The sequence below is a fragment of the Trichosurus vulpecula genome, chromosome 2, assembly GCF_011100635.1.
Source record: "Trichosurus vulpecula isolate mTriVul1 chromosome 2, mTriVul1.pri, whole genome shotgun sequence".
Lineage (NCBI taxonomy): Eukaryota > Metazoa > Chordata > Mammalia > Diprotodontia > Phalangeridae > Trichosurus > Trichosurus vulpecula.
Window position 1 is genome coordinate 438,879,268 of NC_050574.1, and position 11,665 is coordinate 438,890,932.

Genomic DNA, 11,665 nt, shown 5'->3' on the forward strand with positions numbered 1-11,665 from the left:
ACTGAAGTTCAGAGCACAATAAAATAAAAGCCAATAAATGGAGAAAATCAAGTGACACAGATCCAGGTGGAGACATAAAAATAACATCCTGAACAATGACTGGGTTAAAGAACAAATCATAGAAAATTAATGATTTAGAGTATCAAATTTTGGGGATGCAGTGAAGACAGTCTTTAGAGGAAAGACATATTAAAACAATATAGAGGGAGAAATAATGAATTGAACATGTGACTTAAAAATTATGTAACCAACAAATAAACCCAAAATAATTCTCAAAGAGGAAATCGATGAAACGGATAAGTTGGAAAACAAAAGACTATGGAATACATAAACTTAAAAGCTGATTCTTTCAAAAGTCTAAAAACTTGATAAACATTATAATTTAACCTAATTCAAGAGGAAGAATAATAGTTAAGTATAGCTAAAATTAACAGAGCACTTAGTATGTGCCAGACACTGTGCTGAGCATTTTAAAATTATCTCACTTGATCCTCCAAACAACCCTATTGGTGCTATAATTATCCTCATTTTACAGATGAGGAAACTGAGGTAAACAGAGTTTAAGTGACTTGTCTAGGGTCACACAACCAGTAAGTGTCTGAGGTCAGATTTGAACTCAGGACTTCCTAACTTTAGTAATTATATCCTACTATGTATATAGTTATGTGTCAGAAAAGTTGAGAATTCAGAAGAAATACAGAATCAATTATAAAAAGCATAAAATGCTCAAATTAAATAATACAATTTCAGAAAATAAAATTGGGCTACCTTTAAGGAACTATCAAAGGAGAAGAAAAGAACCATGATCAAAATATATTTACAGGAATTAAATATTTTTAAAAGAATGATGAATATTTATACTATGCAAATTATTCTCAACCAAATTCCTTTTACAAGATAAATATAGTCCTGATGCCTTTATACAGAGACAGGAGATAGGATGTCACACAAAAGGAAGAATAAATATATTTTCCTGACTCCAAAGTCAACATTTATCCACCATGCCATGCTAGTAGCATCAGAGCAGCATTGAGCAAGAAAGACAACAGGAATAATAATAATATATTTTATAGCGCTTTAATGTTATCAAAACACTTGTTAACAACAACCTCCAGTGGTAGGTTGTGCAAATATTATCTTCATTTTATAAATTAGACAACTGAGTCTTGGAGAAAGTTAAGCGATTGCCTATGATCATACAGCTAGTTTGAGACGAGATTTTAATCCAGGTCTCCTGGCTTCTAATCCAGCAGTCACCCTTCTGCGGACTCCACTCACCAAGGCTAGTTGGAGTTGGGTGAATTGGCCAGAAGGGGCTGCTATGGCCTCAGGTTCTAGGGGCCTATACCTAACTGAGTACACTTAATCTGACTAGACCTAACAGAGAAAATAGTAAAAGCTAATTTCATCACTACATAGCTATTTCTCCTTTCTAGATTATGAGTCAAAAGAGAGCACCGAGAAGTCAACGAAATATATTGGTTGCCTTTTATATGACCAGGAAAACTAGGAAACCTGATTAATATGGTCCCTCTAATTAATTTTTACCAGATTAAGCAAAAACAATTAGACTGTGATGAAGTCACAGATGAAGAAGAAATTTTAGAATTACACTAGGCAAAGAAAGGTATTCAAATTATAAAAGGAAACAGGTAACCCTCAGAAAGAAGGACAGATTCAGTTCTTCCATTTCATGTACCTGCCAGGATTGGTTGGTTGGTTGTCTTTGTGCTCGATGAGGACCAAAACAACATCATTATGTTGGGGTCAAAGTACAGTGTGTCTTTCTGCGACTCATCGGAGGAATATGACCTTGGAAGCAGCTCAGACACAAATAGTCCATGTGAACATTTAAAGTGGAGATGTCTCTAAATTTGTGCATCTCGTGTTTCTTTTGCACTACTACAATTCTGCCTTGCTCACAGAGCACAGTGCCTTCTTTGATGCAGGCACGCCATGCTGGGCAATCTTCTGCCAGTGTCTCCCGTGTCTCCAAACTGATTCCAAAGTTTTTCAGAGAGACCTTGAGAATATTCTTATATTGCTCCTTCTGACCTCTATGTGAGTGTTTGCCTTATTAGAATTCTCTGTAAAATAGTCTTTCAGGTAAATGTACATTTGGCGTTGGAATAACTTGGCCAGTCCATCAGAGTTGCACTGTCTGCTGTAGAGTTTGAAGGCTTCAGCTCGAGAAATGTCCGGTACTTTATCCTGCCAGGTGATCTTCAGAATCTTCCTAAGACAATTCAAATGGAAACCATTCAGTTTCCTGGCATGGCGCTGGTAGACTGTCCAAGTTTCACAGACATACAACAATGAGGTCATCACAAGAGCTCTGTAGTTCGTTAGTTTGGTAGGCAGTCTAATACCTCTTCTCTCCCACACTTTCCTTCAGAACCTCCCAGACACTGAGCTAGCTCTGGCAATGTGTGCATCAACCACACATTTGTACATCCCTGGAAAGTATATTGCCAAGGTAAATGAACTTATCCACAGTATTCAAAATTTCTCCATTTGCTGTAACCAATGGCTCCAAATGTATGGTGCTGGCTGGTGGAGAACCGATGTTTTCTTGGTGTTGATTGTTAGGCTAAAATTAGCACAAGCAGCAGAGAATCGATCCATATTTTGTTATATCTTGGCCTCAGAGACTGCATTGAGTGCACAATCATCTGCAAACAGAAAGTCATGCACCAATTCTCTCTCTAGGATATACGCACATTAAATAGAATAGTTAGGAAGGCACTTTCAAAAATCTACCTTCTGTCTCTCTCCCTCCTCCTCTCTCTTGCAGCCAGTCTATATATTATTGAATACAAGTAAGTCACACAAGTCCATTGTGTATTAATATGCTTATAGTCCTTTATAAATACTCTCAAAACAAAATGTAGCCAGACCCTGAACTCACTCTCCCAGAGCGTGAGCATATACATCTCCCCCCTCAGCATTCTGAGGTGTGGGGATGTCTTTAAAGAGGAAAAGAAACCTAAGTTTCCCATCTCAGAAGGAAAGCTTAGTCCCCTACAGTGATCCAAGAGCATGTGGATTCTCAGGATATTCTCCTGAAAGGGACCAGGGACCTAGTGTCAACTAGAATTCACCCTTCACCCTTAAATGAAGAACCAAAGTGTCTGGGTGAAAATTCTTCCATGATTTCCTCATTGGATAGGGTCGTTTTAACAGGCAAGGTCAAAGTTTCTAGGTGTCACTTTCTCCATAAGGCACAACAAAATTTCTTCAGGGGTACCCATATGATTGGCAATCCCCTTTGAGTTCCAGAAAAATTTCCTTTATGTCTGTACACCAAAGGGCCTTCGAGATTTCCCCTGGTGGATCACTGAAAGGACCCTCCTACTAGAATTTCAGATTCAACCAATAATAGAAAAAATAGACTCAGAAACTAAAGAAAAAAATATCAAATAAGCCCCAAAGGAGAGGCTTCCAAAGGACTAAGCATTTAGATTACACAGGGTTACTAGGCCAGTGGAGAAACTCTTACCCTATGGACCTGTTGTCATTAAGGATCCCATAGCCCATGGTAAGGCAAGATGTTTAGGTCTAATTGATCACAAAAAGGAAAGTATAAACTTTTACTAGGTAGTTATTAGCATTTTAATGATGCAAAATCCATGCTTCTCAAATTAGCCTCAGCATCAATACTCACACAGGATTCAGTAGACAGAAAGTATCACCAGTTAAACATTAAACAAACCAACAAGTGCAAAAGTCTGCAAATATTACATCGAAAGGAACCTGTTTGATTTGTAAGGGAAATAGGCGCCAAGAAAAAAAAGCATACATTTATAGCCTAAAACAGAGAAAAAATATTTTTTGCTAATTTTTTCTAGGACACAAATAAACCAGTTCTGAGAGGAAAATTTATACTTCTAAAAACTTTCATCAACAAAAGAGGGAAAGAACAAATGAAAAAACCTCAAAATAAATCAAAATTCCCCACCTAGGTAAAATTAGAAATTAAAGAAGGGGTTAATAAAGTGTAAAACAAAAGAATATCGAATTAGTAAATAACACTAGGAGCCATTATTTTTAAAAACCCAATAAAACAGATAAAAAGTTATCTAATCTGATTATAAAAAGAGAGGAAAACCAAATTATACTAAAAACAAAAAAGGAGAACTCATGAAAATTGAAGAAGAAATAAAGGAAATTATCAGAAAATACTTTTCCTGATTATATGCATATAGGTGAATACTTGCAAAAATATAAAATACCTGGATTAACAAAAGAAATTGATTATTTAAGTAACATAGTATCTAAAAAAGAAATTGAAGAAGCCATGAATTAATTCCCAAAGAAAAAAAAAACTCTAGAACTAGATGGATTTATGAGTAAATTATAACAAATATTCAAAGAACAATTAATTCCAATATTATATAAATTGTCTGCAATAATAAGAAGGGACCCTTACAATTCCTTTGACTTTTTTGGTTTGTTTTTTTTTTTTTTTACCCAAGTTGTTTATTGATATCTTTTTAAAAAATATCATGATAATTTCCCCTAGTATCCTTCCCACTTTCCTCTGTCAAAGAGCCATACTATATTAAAACAATGACATTTTTAAAGACAAAAGATAAATTAAAAAGAGGAAAATATCAGAATAAGTGATTAACATAATGAAAAAGTATGAAAATATATGCAATATAATGTGAATGGACTTCCCATCTCTGGAAATGGATGGCATGGGAGTGTCTTTTCATATCTCTTAATTCAAGCCTCGCCATCTCTGTCTCTCTGTCTCTCTCTCTCTCTATGTGTATATATGTGTGTATACACGTACATCTATACACATACATACGCAAATATACATACACATATATACATATATACACACATACGCACACAAACATATACATACATAAATGCATATATGTATACATACATATACGGTTTTATTATCCATGATTCCTTGGTGATATAAGTATATTAATGAAATTGCTGGGTCAAAGGGTATGAACATCTTGGTCATTTGATTTTCCTAATACAAAATTGATTTCAAAAATGGTTATAGTGATTCACAACTCAACCAACTAGTGTGCCTATCTCTCTTCTCACAGCCAGTTTAATATAATTTGTCATCTTTATCAATTTTCAGGGTGTGGAGGTTGTTTTGATTTGCATTTCTCCTATTAGTTTTGAATTGGAGCACTCCTTTAAGAAATTATACATACATACATATATATATATATATACATACATACATACATACACACACACATATATATTTCAGTAAGCAAAAATTTGCTTTCTCTTCCTTCCCTCATATCCCCCCTCCTATTAAGAATGAAGGAAAAACAAAATCCCTGTTACAAACATGTATAGTCAAGCAAAACAAGTTTCTACAATCGCCATGTCAAAAGAAAGGAAGAGGGTTTCTGTGTTCTGTGTCTATCCCCTCTCTATTAAGGAGTCATTGCACTGATCAGAGCTCATAATTCTTTCAAAGTTATTTTCTTCGCCACATTGTTGTCTTTGTATAAATTATTCTCTTGGTTCTATTCACTCTGCATCAGTTCATATAAGTCTTCCCAGGTTTCTCTGAAATCATCTTTTTTTTATTATTTCTTACAGTACAATACTATTCCATTACTTTTGTATACCATAATGCTTAGATTCTAATACTTGGCTACCTCAAAAAGACCTATAAATATTTTTATACGTTCTCAGAATTTGTTTGCCTATGTGCTTCTATGGGTATTAGAACCACTTAGCCAAAATGACTCGACACTGGCATACCCAGGATGGCTGCTAGTACAGGTTCTTAGATCTGCTTTACTAGGAAAGATAGCTATTTAAGGGGTCAACAATCTTTAATCACATTCACTAGTTCAGGGGAAAAGTCAGCACCCTGAACTTCAGAGAAAATACAAACAGAGAAATAAAGACGAACAAACAGGGCTCTTAACTGCCTGAATCCAAGCAATATTGCTATACACTTTACATACCTCTCTGGATCGAGAGAGCCTTTACCTCTGAGCAGTGAGGGAGATCTGAACATATGGGTACTCAGAGTCTGGACTAGGGAATCACAAGGTCCTTTTCATAAGCGAGCCCCCAAAGCAAAACCTCACATCAAAGTATACATACACTTCTCAGAGCCATAGGGCACCACAACCCTCTATTCGGTACCTAATTAGAAATTAGCAAAAGGTGTGAACCTTCCTACAAGCAAGCCTCCCCTAAGGGAAGTCCCTCCCCCAATGGGCTCCATGTGAGGCCTATTTGGGGAAGATCTTCAAATCCCATTAACATTACAATAGGAGTCCTATCATTATTAATATAATATCAAACAATATAAAATATATAATTATCACAGCTAATTTTGTTAATTTTCCTCTTTTTAATCTGATTGCTTAGAGTTATCAATTTTATTAATCTTTTCAAAGAATTGTCTTTTAGTTTCATCATTTTTATAAATATTTTGGTTTCTAGTTGATCTATTTTTCCTCTAAGGTTTAATATCTCACCTTTTTGCTTATTTAAGTTTATTTCTTAATTTTCTAAATATATTGAGTTCATCAATCCTTTCCTTTTCTATTTTTTAAAATGTAGATTGGTGGGGAGATGCTTTTTCCCTTGATGATTGCTTCAGTTGAATCCCAGAAATTTTGGTATATTGTTTCATCATTATCATTTTCTCCGTATTCATTATTTCTGTGATTTGTTCTGCAACCCATTCATTATTTAGGATTTCATTATTAAGCCTCAATTTGAGTCTGTGCTTCTTTTGTTTCTGCTTCCTCAACTAAATACTGTTTTTATTGCCTTAAGCTCTGTAAATTCTGTGTTTACTATTTCTGCCCTTTTGCATTTTTTTGAAATATCTCTGTGCCCTCATATATGGCAAGTTTTTGTAAAAAATTCCATGTGGTGCTGAGAAACATGTATATTTCTTTTGAAGCCCCATTAAGAAAACATCATTAGTCTTTTAGCTTTAATTTCTCCAGCAAGTGATAGTGAGCATCACTTAGGGTAAAACAGATAATTTTTATCACGCAAAATTCTAAAAAGTTTTTGCAAAACAAATTAAATATAGCAAAAATTAGAATGGAAATAGTTAACTAGGAAAAATCTTTTAAGAGCCATTCTCCAAGGAGATAAATGTTTTTTTTTTTTAAATAGGATGTGAATAGGCAATTTTAAGGTAAGAAATTCAAGGTATTCACGACCACATAAAAATGCCCCAAATCACTAATAATTACAGAAATGAAAATTAAAACAGTTCTGAGGTTCTACGTCACACTCATCAGGATGGCAAGGACAACAAAAAAAGAAAATGATTGCTATTGGAAGGACTATGGGAAAACAGGAGAGTAGTGGGAGGGGCAGATTAATAAAGAAAAAAAATTAAACATTTATCAGCCAGACACCAGCATTTAAGTGATACAAAATGTATACTTTTCACATTAGCCTCAATACTAATGCTTGTCTAGGAAACATTGAACAAATGCACAAATATGAAAATGTTACATCCAAAGGAATTGTTCTGTCTTGTAAGAGAAATATACATCACCAAAAAAGACTGTACAGCTGGAAAAAAGACTGTACAACAAAGAGAAAAAATAACTTGCAAAATCTTCCCTAGTGGATCCCAAACAAAGGAATCCCAATAACCAGGGATATGCTATAAATGTTTCACAGATGACCTGCCAAAAACAAACAAAAAAAAAAAACAAAAGAAAAAAGCCCAACCACATAACACACTTTTAAGTTTAATCTGCATGTTAAAGAAACTTTTTTCTACTTTCTTAAATCTAGACACAGTCAACAAAACAATATATTAAGCCCTGATTTTGTAGCATTTGCTAATGTCTAAGCATAAATGTTCACATTGAAAATTTAACATTTGTGTCTTCCACAAGCTCTTCCAATAACTCAAGTACTGGATGAAAATCTCTCTGCAAATGGGAAGGGTCCAATTTTATTCTGGATAAGCCTCCCCCACATCTAAGATGTGTGTGCACATGTAAGATAGGCATTTCCACATGAGATGTCTTTACACATCGGTGAAGCTTGCAGGCAGTAGCATGGAGAGATATCTCCGGCAGACAGGGTGTTCCAAGCATCTTAGTAATGTTTTAAGCTTATTAAAGCCTGACATTGTCATTTCTACTTTCAGCAGAGCAGGAGAAGGGCCCTAGCTAGATGCCTGCTTTTTCTCTTGGCTGTCTTCAAGAGAAGTATGAAGCTAGATTTATATCCATTTCCCTCAAATATCTCTGGTCTGGGGGTACACTTTTGGGGGGTTCAAAACAAAGCTGCTTTCCTGATCACTTTAAGAGGAAAGATATCCCTCAGCTTACACTGACCAACAGGCCTTTCCCATCAAATGTTGGTTACATGAGACCATCATAAATAACAGATAGCAAGTATGGCAAGGGCTGTCCATACCTCATGTAGCAGGGGAGTATTGTGTGGCTTGAAAAGAGGCTGAATAGACATTTCTAGCTTCTTCTTCCTCCACACTTTTCCAAGGGAGACAAATGCCTTCCAGGAAGGGAATCAGGAAGTTGGGGCCAGAGGCCACCATTCTGCTTTCCTCAGATAGAAAGGATACTGAACTAGAATTAGTATTAATTGTTCCCTTAAATATTATGTCTAAACTCTAGAGGATGTGATTTTCAGGTTCAATCTAACTCTGATCATTATTTTACTAATGGAGGAAGCAGGAAATCCAAGCTCTATGCAAGGCTTGACTCCTTTCTCACCAGATACCAGTTCCACAATGAACACACGCATAGCAATTAGCCAAGAAACCCACTTATCCAAACCAGTAGCGAAAACAGAAATTGGAGAAAGTATACATATGAGAATACATGCTGGGAAAAACAGGGTGAAGCAGCTCTCCCATTGGGAGCAAGGTAACTCAGCTAAAGAGAGAGACAGAGAGACAGACAGAGAGACAGACAGAGACAGAGAGGAGACAGAGACAGAGATAGAGACAGAGAGACAGAGACAGAGAGAGTTCTAGGTCTCACCCAAAGGAAAGCTTCTTGAAGTCTCTAGTGTAGCAAGTTGGCCAATGGGGACATGACAGAGACTGCCAGCACCTCTTGTGTCTTCCCAATATCTTTTTCTTCATCAACCTGATGTGGGGTCTTCCATTTTCTCTTCCAAAGCTGGAAGCCAGAAGCACCTGAGGTCCAAAAAGACTTGAAGCATGAACAGAATTGAAGGGCTCTCCTCTGTGTTCTTCTCGCCAACTCCTCTCAGTCCCTCACACAAACCCAGGAAGGAAGCTGATCACCAATGAAGAGGGAGTTTCATACTAATCGGGTTTGGGACTAGGGTTATACAAGTAAAACCACTGAGAGCACAGGCTGAAATTGAAATTGAAACGATACAGATTAAATATGTCAAAAAATACACAAGTGACCATTTCTTTAGACAGAAGCAGGAAAGGATCTCAGCTCAACTGAAAGTTCCCAATCTCACCCAAAGGGAGATTCTCTGCCTAAAATCTCTAGGAAGACTAGGCGGAAACTGGGGACATGTTGAGGCTCTAGCTTCCTCTTCATGCCTATAGTTTTCAGTCTTTTCATGGATCTCTTGTAGAGTATCCTGAACCACAACTGTCTCCCTACACTGAGAAGCTCTGGAATAAACTAAACTCTACTCGTTGTCAGTTTGGAGCCACCATTTGTTCCCCATATTCAGTGACACGCAAAACATTACAGGTGTGGATAGAAGCCTGGAAACAAAAACAAACAAAAAATTAAAAACCCAATAAGAATGTATTTTTAAAAGCAACAACAAAAAATCTGTATGTGTGAACTATTTTTAAACACAATACCCAGTTTTTTCACAAATCCTCTTAATCACACTTCAAAACTTTCAAAGAGCCATTTGGATAGTGTACCCAAAACCTTTAGCCCACTGAAATTTTCCTGGTTGGGGTCTTGGCTAAAGTCCCTAGGATGGTGGGAGTATCATTTTTCCTTTGGTTTGGTTTTTTTAAGAATAAAATAGTTAAGGAGGGAAGAGAAGGGAAGGCCACTGTTCATTGCTTCTTGATGAATTCTATTCATCTTATTTGTGAGAAAGGCTGCTTAAAGGCAGAAGGTATATCCCAGGGCTCCTTAAATGCCAATGCAAGCACTGCATTGGGGTAGGAGAGGCACTATATAGTTGCAGAATGATAATATATTGTTAGATATGGCCAATGGGTTGGTTTGTTCGCCACACTATACCTTTTTTTGTTACAAAGTATGATTCTATTCAGATCTATTCAGGGTAGTCAGTAAGTTTTTTTAAGCAGTAATAAAATATTATTTTTTAAATGCTATGTTTGTGGATACGTTTCTTAGTTTTCCGAAGCATCCTGCACGTATCATTGCATTTCTAAGGATGTACAATATTCACATTGACTTAGGAAGATATTTTTATGAGGCTTTGTGTCATTTAATAAATATTGGTTGAATGAAACAAACAAAACAAACAAAAAACAATTAAGAAGCCTGACTCCAAAGGTGGAGATGAACTGATCTTTATTGCTTGTTAAATCCAATTTGCCCATTCATTGTTGTTATTAGCTCCATCAATCTTATGTTTTTTTTTTCTTCCCACCTACTCTAGCTTTCTCTGGATGACTTTTAATTAACCTGCATGATTGCGTTTGAAGTTCTCTAACAAGAGTAAATCAACCGCCCATTTGTTAAATAGAGCGCCATCTACCGGTTAAAGAATATAATTTCCCTGTTAATTTAGAGATTTGTTCAAATCCTATTTTGAGGTTTACTAATCATGTAACCTTGGACAAGTCACGTAACCTCCTCAGCCCTCAGTTTCCTTATCTGTAAAATCATGGAGTCTGACCAGCTGGCCTCCAAGGTTTCTTGTAGCCCTCAATCTATAATCCTATTATCCTGAGTGAAACTTTTAGACAAGCAAATTTACCACCTTTTCCTTATTGGCCACACACTATGGTGGACAACAAAACTTAAGCTGAAGCTTCAATCGTGTTCAGGTAATAAGAGTGGTATAGTAGTATGCGCCGATTCACATTGATTATAGAATTACTGTAGGACTAGGGTGCAAAGTTTGAGCCACCTCAACTCAAATCATAAACACTGAACCAAGTCAGCTCCCATTCTTCCTTTCAGAATATGAGCTCTTGTTAAGGAATGTTAGTGGGTCCCCTGAACTTGTCTTTTTGAGTTGCCGTATTTTCCAGAAACACCCAGACCCAAGAGGTCCTGAACGTGTCAAGGACAAAGCCCACCCTGAGATGACATAATGTGTTGTTTCATCCCAGGCTGGACTCCCTGTGTGTCCTTGGGAGTCAAGAGAGACACTAGTCAGTCTGTGCACCAGGCTGAGAAATGGCTAGCACTGGCAGCTGGGTCCCTTGTAGATAAGGAGACCCTCTTATCTTCCTGGTTTGGCAGTTCCCAAGGGAAATGAATGTGGCTTTTGCTCCTCCCCTTTAGGAGGGGTTTTGTCTCACCTTTCCCCCTCCCATGCCATACCCCTTTAGGTTGAGATTTGTGTTTTCTCCCCCATCTTTTGTCCTACTGTCATGAATATGCAAACTTCTGTGCGGATTATAAACTCTGGGTTCCACATGCATGTTCATTTCTCTTGTAATAAACCTAGTCTTCAAGTAAGTTTCATGAACTTGTGATTGCCCGTGGACACTTCAAGGACA